Genomic DNA, 10,291 nt, shown 5'->3' on the forward strand with positions numbered 1-10,291 from the left:
TCGAAAACGGGCCTCGAAGCCAAGATCAGAGGCAGTTCCGTACAAAATGCCCGTAATATTTCTGACGTATCGGGTTTATCGTGAATTTAAGCACCCCCACCCATGGCAGAAAGGCCTTTCAGTCCTGAGGCCCTGCCACATTGTGTGCCTGGGAGGTGCCACACCGGTGGAGTGCCTGCAGCGAGCAAGGAGTGCCGACGGCAGAGCATCACTTCTGAACTCAGCTGTAATTTCCCTCTTCTAATATTTTCCCCATTTTTGCTTAAACACAATTCCCAGCAGTGGCTGGGCTTCCTCTTTTAAGATGTCAACACCCAATTGTGGTAGGCAAGCCTGTGCTTCTGCCTACCACAAATACTCCCCAGTACCCTGCAGGTAAATAGCAGCATCCTTTTTTTAATGGGTGGCCAAGAGCTGACAGCACAGAGTCCCGTACTGGTGGGACACTAGCCCAGAAGGGCTGGGAGCAGATACAGACTCTTTCTAAACTCAAGAAAGAAAAATTGGGCTGCAGCCAACACCAGGGTTGGCAGCTTTGCCAGCAGGGGTTAAGGCACAATAGGGCCTGGCTGGGTTGCAGCACAGCATCGCCCACAGCGGGCACCTGCAGAAAGGAAATGCCTGTGATGCCCCTCTGCAGACCAACGCATTGGCCCAAGCCCACCTTCAGTGGTGGCGCGGGTCGGTGCACCTGGCTTTGCCATGTTTTAGGGAGGCAGGGGTGCCCCTTCCCTCTGACCAGCTCCATATGGGCTTTTACATATATATGCTTGTGTATAAAAATGTATGTAATATATGATTGAATCATTCAGTGCCTTTACACCAATAATGACACCAAAATGTACCCAAACTGCTCCTTATATCCACACTGAGTTCAACTGCAAACAGGACCAGCGCCCTACTTCCATGAGGAGAGGGGCATGGGAATTGCTGGGGCACTGATGAACCCCATTTTCAAGAGATGGATGTATGTCAAGAGACACAGGCAGCCTTGCCTGGGACAGATGGGTTGGGCTTCATACCTCCTGGCTGCAGGCACCAAGGCTTAGCCAGGTGCTTGAGGCTTCTTGTAGAGCAGGGAAGAACAGGCAACCCCCAGGAAAAGCCAGTCAGTTAATTTTGGAATCCCATCTGGATTGGCCCGTTTCTGCCTCTCTTCTTTAAAGAAAACAAAAAATGCAAAGACCTAAAGCATTCCATGATTTTTATATCCTGATCCACTTTACCTGGGAGTATCCCTTTGCACTTTGTGCCACCAGACGGGTGCAGTAGCTCTGCATGCTGCTGTCGCATTGAGGAAGATGCTCCTCTTCTGCCCCAGATCCACCAGCAGAAAAGTCCTGGATTCACTCCAGGACTTCAGCAAAGTCCTGATCTTTCTCTCTGGACATTGATGGGAGCTTGCTGTTACCTTAAATGCAGGAGCAGCCTCACTCCTGTGCTTGCACTATTAATTAAAACACTTTGCTTTAAAGCTGGCACTCCATTCCTACAGCGCAGCGCTGCTACGATCCCACATCCAACACCTGCAAGCCAAAAATACAAGCTAGATGATCTCCAGATAGTTCCAAAACAAATTTTACAGCCATACCCACGGGATAATTACAGGCGTAACTTACAGGGTAACAAACAGGGATAACTTTTTATCTGCTACCAATACAACTAATTTCAGTGACCTGTCTCACTGTGGTGGAATGAGGAGGAAGCCCTCCCTCCTTCACCTCCTTCACTGAGTTTTATGGAAGTAAGGGAAAAATCAAGGCTGAGCACTGATGGTGTCGGTCAGGTCACCACATCACTTGGGGTGGAGGTAACCAGAATCAGCCCATCCAAAACTGGCAAATTGTGGTAAAACTCCAGGTACCCAGTGCTCTGACAGCATCTTTTCAGGAAGATTAAGGAAATGGAGCTGATAGGGCTGATAGGGTCTGTCTGTCTGTCTGCCCCCAGCAATTCCTCCTGATTCCTTTGGCAGGCGTCAGCTGAAAGGTGGGTGGAGGAGAGGCTGCGCAGCACATCCTTGGCCTTATTTTAAAAAAACTAATTGCCCAGGAGCTAGGTTAAAATGAGAGAGAAAGGGTTTTCTTACAGGACACATGCAAGTTGTTGCATACAGCCTCCAAACACAACTGGTCCCAAAAACACCAGCCGGGGATGTGCAGGGAGCGACCTGTCGGCAGCCTGTCTGTCAGTGCCAACATTTTGGGTTAAGTAAGTAAGCCATAGATGTGCCGACAACAGGAGGTGGAGAAGGCCTGAATTAAAAGCTAAGCTTTTGATCCCACCATGCCTGATGCCACCGTCTCACCCAGGGGGTTCAGCATCTTCCAGGAACATCAAGCTGGACTGCATCGCAAACGTAGGAAGAAGCTACAGCCTGGCTTTTATGCCTCACAAATAAAATGCTTTGTAAATACACCTCATAAATAAAATAAATAAATATAATACCTTGGGTTTCATCAACGTAGAAGCCAACACCAATGCAAGATGCTGCCAAAAGAGTTGGTCCTGTCCTTTCCTTACTCCAGCCCTTTTCTCCATCCCAGTTTCGGCTCCACACTGGCGGGTTTTGGCTGGGACAGTCACCTTTCAGATGGGCTCCTTTCTGGCATGATGGGAAACAGTGGTGGAAAAGCCCTTTTGGGTAGCCAGCATCATCCCTTCATCTCCCTCTCATTTATTTCTTCCTTAGCTCTCCCTATTAAGTTTCCCACCAAGGACATTTATTTTCCCTCCATCCTCTGTCTGTTTTTCAGCCGCTTCATTTATTGCCAATTAACTGCCTTGCTCGAGCTGAGCAGGATCTGCACATAAAGGAAATCTGGGTGTTTATGGGGGAAAAGACACAGCCCAAATGCCAGGGAAATGTGGCCAGGAGGCACTTGGAAATTATAAAAGTGTGAACATTTTCGCTGAACCATGAGGCCTGTCTTCCTTTTTCCCCTCATTTATCTACCCAGACAGCCCCTGTTCAGCTTCAAGAGTCGTAGCAGGGTGTGCTGTGGCAATTAAGACTCTGGCTACAAAGATATATGAGGACTCAGGGCTTCACACCAGCCTTAAAATCAGAGAATGGGAGCAACTCGGTGGAGATCCCTCTCAGCTGGCCTGAGACCCCTACCACCTTTGACCTTGCCACAGACTGCTGGACCACCGAACAGGTCGTATTCCCCTTCCCCCAATTTCATGTATCTCCCTCTACCAATTTCTGACTGATTATGTATTGGGCTTACTATATGGGTTAAAGCACCTTGCTTAAGGACAGTGGAAAACTTAACAAAATGTAGTATACGTTAACCAACTGGCACCTTGTCAGTGAAGCGCATTAACAAACAGAATCAGTCATGCTGCAGATAATAATCCAGGAAGAGTGTATGACACTGACTAGGAAATAATAAACTTTTTTTCTTTGTTCTCCAAATAATATAAATAGTAGTGCAGATGTTTTACAGCCATTTGTCCGTTAAGGTGAGAGATGATGTCCCAGCTAAGTTTGTTTTTTCCCTGCATGGTAAAGCAGCATCCTCAGCCCCATTGGGCTGGGCAGGCGGACACCCCTTCTCCATCACACGCCTTCTCCCGAGGAACCCCCCCAGAGGCCATTTCAGAGCAGGGTCTTAAGCCTAATTTGTGGCCCAAGGGTAGAGCAGAAGCAGCGTGAGGGCTTGGCTTGGGCAAGAGAAAGTCCTGGCTGCCCTGGCAGGGCCTGCTGTGGACCTGAAACTGAGAAAAGAGGGATGAAGGTTAGAGCATTTAATATTTTTCCTGATTTTATAGGTCTGCCCTTCCTCTGAAATGATCTACCATCAGTTTTGTTTCCCCTGAGTCTTGCTGTTAGTAATAGCACTATTTAATATTCCTGGATATGGATGTGTATGTGTATATAAAAGTATATATCATACATCCTACATATTCCTATATACTGTAAAAGATATATGTGTATAAGGGGTTTGGCAGGAAGAGACAGCTAGTTTGCGAAACAGTAAAAATCAACCTCTTGGCCCCCTTGGCTAGGGTGCGTGAGGCAGGATCTGCCTGAGTTCTGCCACCACCTGTTTGCCCAGCAAGCACAAACACCCACCTGACGGATTCCTGGCTTGCTTTGGAGGCTCGTTTCCTGTGTCCAACACCCAGTCACAATATTTCATAATGAGAAGAGGCTCATCAGCTAGCACCATCGGTCCCACTTCAGTTTCCCCTTCAAACTGCCTCTGTTGGCTGGGGAGCAGCCGAGTTAAAACAATACATGCTCAGGTGTAAGCACGGGAGGACATAAAGCATTGCATTACAAATTTAATAGCCCCAAAGAGATCTAAGTTCTCAAATCGCATAATTAAAAAATAACCCTCTCGGGCATCGGTCCATGATACCCCAGGACTCCAACTTGGGGTGCAGAAACCTGCAACTACCTTCTTCCGAAATCTTTCCCAAGGGTTTAAAAAAGTATAAAAATCCATTATTTATGGCCAGCAGCATAAGCCTACTCCAGCATCGAACCAGGTGGCATTGCGTGAGGGCTGTGCGAGCAGGGTGCAGGCAGGGAGACCCTGTAAGCAGGGCTGAGCATCCCAGGCAAACTGTTTAGGTGCTTCAGCTGATCGTTGTATGGGCTTCTCCTCTCCCAATTTTTAAACTTAAATTACAGTAAAATAAAATAAATAATTTTTTAAAAATTCTATGGCTTTCTCTTCTTTTACATGTTTAACGCAAGAAAGTGCAGCACACCTTTGGGGCAAGAGCTTAAATCCAGTGATCAGCAGCGAGCCCAATCACACCTAAAAAACCCCGTTAACAACCTCAGCAGGGATGGTTCTAAGGTTTCCGGTGCTCCTGCTTGGAGCTACGGCACTCTTTAATAGTGTTTTTGTAACGTAGCAACCTGGGAACACAACAGACAGAGCAGGGGCAGGATCTCCTGGTTTGAGGCAGGGTTTGGTGATGGTGATGGGAGTGGCTGGAGCTGCTCAGGGGTCAGAAGGTAATGGGGGTTATTTTGTCCACAGAAAGGCTGGACAAAAGCTCTGGAATAAATCAGTGTCTATTTTTAACTCTCTTCTTGCAGTAACTTCACATCGCCTGGTGCCTTGTGGCACATCAGCATGCACATCACTCCCAATGCAAGGCTGTGAGGGGTCTCCAGACCTTTTTTGTCTGGGGATGTTGGCGTGGCACAGGGGAAGAGCAGGGTTTCTATACATCCTGTCCCATGAGCTGCTTCTGTGCATACTCAAGGTCTTTCTGCTGATTTTTCATTTGAAGTAAAGTCCTCGAGACAAGCCCTTATGGCAAATAAGAGTTTGTCCTTATCACCACCCTTTCATCATCACCCTTTCACACTTGCCCCGGGGTTATTCCTACAGCTGTAACTAAGGGCCAATCAGGTGTTAGCTCACTCTGTTGGACAGCCGTAGAAATTCTTGGCACGGTGCTCTTCCTTTTGGGGCTGGAAGCCAAGCACTGGAGAGATGGGAGGAAAACAGCTTGTTATAGCCATGGTGGGGTGAGAGCCTTCCCCATTTTCCTCGCATACACAAGGCTGGACCCAGGACCTAGCTCAGACAACGTGGCTGTGCTTGGACATCTGTGTGCGCACCCAGAAATCCCAGGTGGGGAGAGCCTCACAGTGCCGTGCCTGGCTCACCCACCTCCTGGTGTCTGTGCCTACAGTCAGGCAGGTCCCCAGCAACCAGGGGCACGGTGGACCTTGGCATTAGGACATCATGCTGGTGCTGTGGGGTCTGACATGGGTCTGGAGGTGAGAATAACACTTCGTATCTGCAAGGGATGGGGCTGAGCCACTGGATGGTGAGTTCTTCCAATGATCCCTGGCTGCCCCAATGACGTTGACTGGTGATGCTAACACTGAAACATCCTGCTCTGGGGTTGTTGGTGGAGCCAAGTGGGCAAGGAGGCTATGTCAAGAAGCACCAAGGCTGGGCTGTTGGTATTTTCATGCCAGCAAGAGAGATTCAACAGTCAGGGAAGAAAAACAGAGATGTCACAAATGAACTTTTCAAGCATCAGGACACGGAGGAGTGAAGGAGGCAGCCACCTCCTTGCCCTGTGTCTACACTTGATGGCTGTAGTTTCTTCCTCCACACCAGCGACCTGCTCCAGGGTCAGGTACAGCAAGAAGCACAAACCTCAGCAATCATCCAGGATGGCAAATTACACAGCTGTGCCACCAAGCACAGTTTGACCTGTAGCCCCAGGTGGATGACCCAGCCCAAGCTGGGGCATGACACCCTGTGGACTAACGCAACTGTGTCTGTGGGGTCATGGTGGCCTCATGGGTCCCCTACATAATGAATTATTTTATCAGCCCTGGTAGCCCATCGACACAACATACAGCTCATCCTTTCTAATGATGAACCATCCAGGGCCCCATTTGGGCCCATTGGCTCAATCAGGTCAGCACAGAAACTTTGGTTGAAGTCCTAGCCCAGAGGACTAGGACTAGCCCTGCTGGTGATTGCTTCTGTGGCTTTGGTGATACATCTCAGGAGGGTTTTGGTGACTGACCAGCAGCTGGAGGTGAGAGGAGAGAGAGGGTTACCCAGTCCTCTCTTGCTGCACCTGCCCAAGCGGAGCATGAAGAGATGTTTGACTGGCAAGTAATTACGTCTTAAATGTTGGACCTGCAGAAAGGAAGGGCATGCAGTGGGGCATGGTGAGCCTGGCAATGAAGAAACAAACACATTGGTTAAGACTAAAGGAGTGATTGTATGATTATAACTTCTCTAGTCTCTCCACCAATAGATCATGGGGTTTTCCTGATGAGTCATAAATTGCAGAAGAACAGAGACTGGAGCCTCTGGAGATGGCAACTCTAAAGGTTCATCCTCCAGATCCTGCTAGATCAGATGGCTGAGGGCCAAGGTTTGCATGTGCCAGGGCAGAGATCCCACAGACTTGCTGGGCTCCAGTGTGGGATCACCCTCATGGAGAACACTTTTTTTCCTAATATCCAACTGGCATTTCTCATCTTCCACCTTGTGTCCATTGCCTCTCATCCTTCCCCTGTGCAAACTCTGAGAGGACCCTGGCTCCGTCTCCATCTCTTCTATGGCATTTGCCTTTGCTGGGCTTCATGAAGTTCCTGCCAGACCATTTCTAGGGCTAAAGTCATCTGATCTCCTCTCTGGACAGCTCCTATTCTCGTTCATGCAGGAGGTGCTGAAACTACTGACACATTTTAATACAAAATACCAGATTATGACAAAAGGGAATGCCTTCAAGTAGTAAGAGATATATGCATAAATACAGTAGTTTATGCTTCATGCAATGAGTTGCACAGAATTTTAGTATTTATTTTAAAGGTAAGTTTAATTTAAGGTAACATTAGAGTGTGAATGAGAAGGGGAATACACAATATTCTCATGGAGTTGGACAGAAGTGGAGGTTTAAGGTGAAAGAGAATGACAGTCCTTAATTATAGGGAAATTTAAGCACAAATTAGAATGGCAAATTTATCTATGCTAAAAACAACCATCTCCTATCCCCAACCATCACAAAAAAATGATCTGGCTGTATACTTACTAAGCAACCACCTCTGTATCTATTTCTTCTACCTGTGTGTCGTGGTTTAGCGGCAGCTCAGCCCCACACAGCCGCTCGCTCACTCCCCACCGGTAGATGGGGGAGAGAATCAGGAGGGTAACGCTCGTGGGTTGGGATAAGAACAGTTTAATAATTAAAATTAAAAGAAAACAACAGTAGAAATGCAATGTAAAGGAGAACAACGAGAGGCGCAAAGCCCCGGGTGGGGGGAAGGGAGGGCAGAGGGGGAACGAACCGCCGGAACACACTGCCCGCGCCGCAGCCGCGCGCCGCCCGCCGACCCGACGCCGCGCCGCCTCCGCGCTGACGCTGCAACTGCCCCCACCTCAATATATTGGTCATGGTGTCACATGGTATGGAATGAACCTGCCATTGGCCAGTCGGGGTCAGCCGCCCCCACCATGGCCCTGCCCCTCCCAGCGCCCCCCGCCACGCGGCAGAGCGCGGGAAGCTGGAAAGGTAGGCGACCCCCCACAGTGAGGAGAATTAACCCCTTCTCAGCCAAAACCAGCACACTGTGATACTGTATTAACCACATGCTGTCAAATTTAAATGGGAAAAACCAGAACAAAACAAGATCTTAGCTTCCTTCTAACTGCTGCCAGGTTTTATAACACACACAATAATCCTCAACTTAAATAAGGAAAAGAAATACACAGGAAAGACCTACTCACATTGTTTAACACCGTGTTTGTCTAGCAGCCCAAACCTGTGCAGCAGCCCTGCCCTCCAGTGTACTGGGGACTGTGCCCTGGGCTTCTGCACCAGCCCCAGCTCTGCACAACTGGCTTCCCACCAACAGTCCCTTCTAGAGAGGTGACCTTTTTTTCCAAATCTGCACAATTTTTTTATTCATGGTTATCCAAGCAGCTAGTTTCTGAGGGAAAACAAAGCCTGTGCTCATGAGACCATGCACAACAGCACAGTGGAGATTGTCCCAGAGAGGGAGTGGTGCTCTTCAGCCAGCTCCTAGTCCTGCAGTGCCACAAAACCAACCAGAAGGCCAATCCCAGTATGTCCAAGTGACCTTTTTCCCCCCTGAAATGCATAAAATAAATCCATTTGCATTTTATTTCTTGTGATGGTTGTGCCAAGCCAGTACCTTTCTGACAGATCACCATCCTCCTTCCCTGGCATGTGCAGGAGTATATATACCACTGTTGGGGTAAGGAACCAACTATAACCATTCTCAAGAATAAAGTAAATTCCCCAGATGACCTGATATTTTCTGGGCCCCTGTAGTTCAACTGAAGGAAATGTATCCCATGGTGGTGGTGGTGCCAAGGACCCAGGGGATGGAGCAGCCCGAAGGGCCAGTGGTGAGCTCCAGGTTTTTAGCTGTGTCATGTCCTCAGTGCTGCCTTTGGGGGAGCCAGCTGAGAAACCCTGAACCCACTGGTTTGCTTTGTATCAGTGGGCTACAGGTTGGGTGACAGGATCGGGAAGAGCCAACAGAAAGACATGTCCAAAACTACTGTATCCTAAAACTTTATCAGCAACATGAGGCTTCTAAACAGCCAAACACCTCTCCACAGCTGCTTCTCATAGACATAACACATGGTGTAAATACCACCTTCATGAGGTCACGTTGCAGTAGTTTCACAGCAGAGGAATGAGGCATCCTCACAGGGACTTGACAGGCTCTTGCTGGACGAAAAGTCAGGACAGCCTCAAGCCTGGAGCCATGGCTCGATGAGGATGTCCTGCCCCTGAGAGAAATTTGCAAAGAACATGCGGTCCCTTTGGGTCCCAAAGGTCCCTTTGGGCCCCTAATGATCCTTTGGGTGCTTATATTTAAGGAGATATAGGAGGAAGGCAAGAAATGCCAGCAGCTAACCCATTTCAAGTAATAGCATTATTGTTGTTGACTTACTGCTTTCATTTTGTTTTAATTTTAGATCTGCTCATTTTGGGTGCATTCTCTGCAAGTTGAATCTATAATAGAAAGGAGAAGATTGTATATTTCTTGCTACAAATGAGGATGTTTCTCATCTCTTCCATGTCTTGCATTTTTAGCCAAGTTGTCCATGCTAGGAAAGCTCCCTGGAGCCCCTGTGACATGCTTATAAGGATTTTTGTGATGGGACAGTGACTCCCCACAAAGTCTGCACTGCTCTTTTCCCCCTTCTCCAATGGAAATCAGTGGGTCTCATCCTTTTAGTTCTCTCCTGCTCTCCCAACTTTGCTGCTCTGATTCCACTGAAACAATTATGTTAAACAGACTGTCCCTAGAAATAGTGCTTAGTAAATAATTTTAATTAAGGCCACGTTCGCATTCCTTCCTTAGTTACAGAGGCACAAAAGACTTCATCTGGAACCCCTGCTACAATGTTTTCTTCATGGTACTAAATAGCCATGGAGACGCCAGATGAAAAATCAGCAAACAATTTCTTTCTAGTGCCTACACCACATATTGCCACTGTAATCTCATTTCGGTAGCAAAGGTGGACTCTCAGATGAGTTTGGACAACATGTCACAGCTGCTCAGGCTTTGCTGGTGGCACAAATAATCTCGGAGCACCATCAGCCACTGTCCTTTCCACCCAAGCTCGGGGTGGAGGGGGTTAAAATTTGCCCACAGTACTCTTTAAATCTTGGATGATAAATCTGTTGGGTCATAAATCTGTCTGTTGATTATAAATCACATTTGCTGTGTTTTAGCAGTTTTGAAGGAGATGCTTACCAAAGTACAACCCATGCCTTTGGTGAAGTCCTGGAGCCTTCCTGAGGG

Source organism: Phalacrocorax carbo, chromosome 3, assembly GCF_963921805.1.
Source record: "Phalacrocorax carbo chromosome 3, bPhaCar2.1, whole genome shotgun sequence".
NCBI lineage: Eukaryota > Metazoa > Chordata > Aves > Suliformes > Phalacrocoracidae > Phalacrocorax > Phalacrocorax carbo.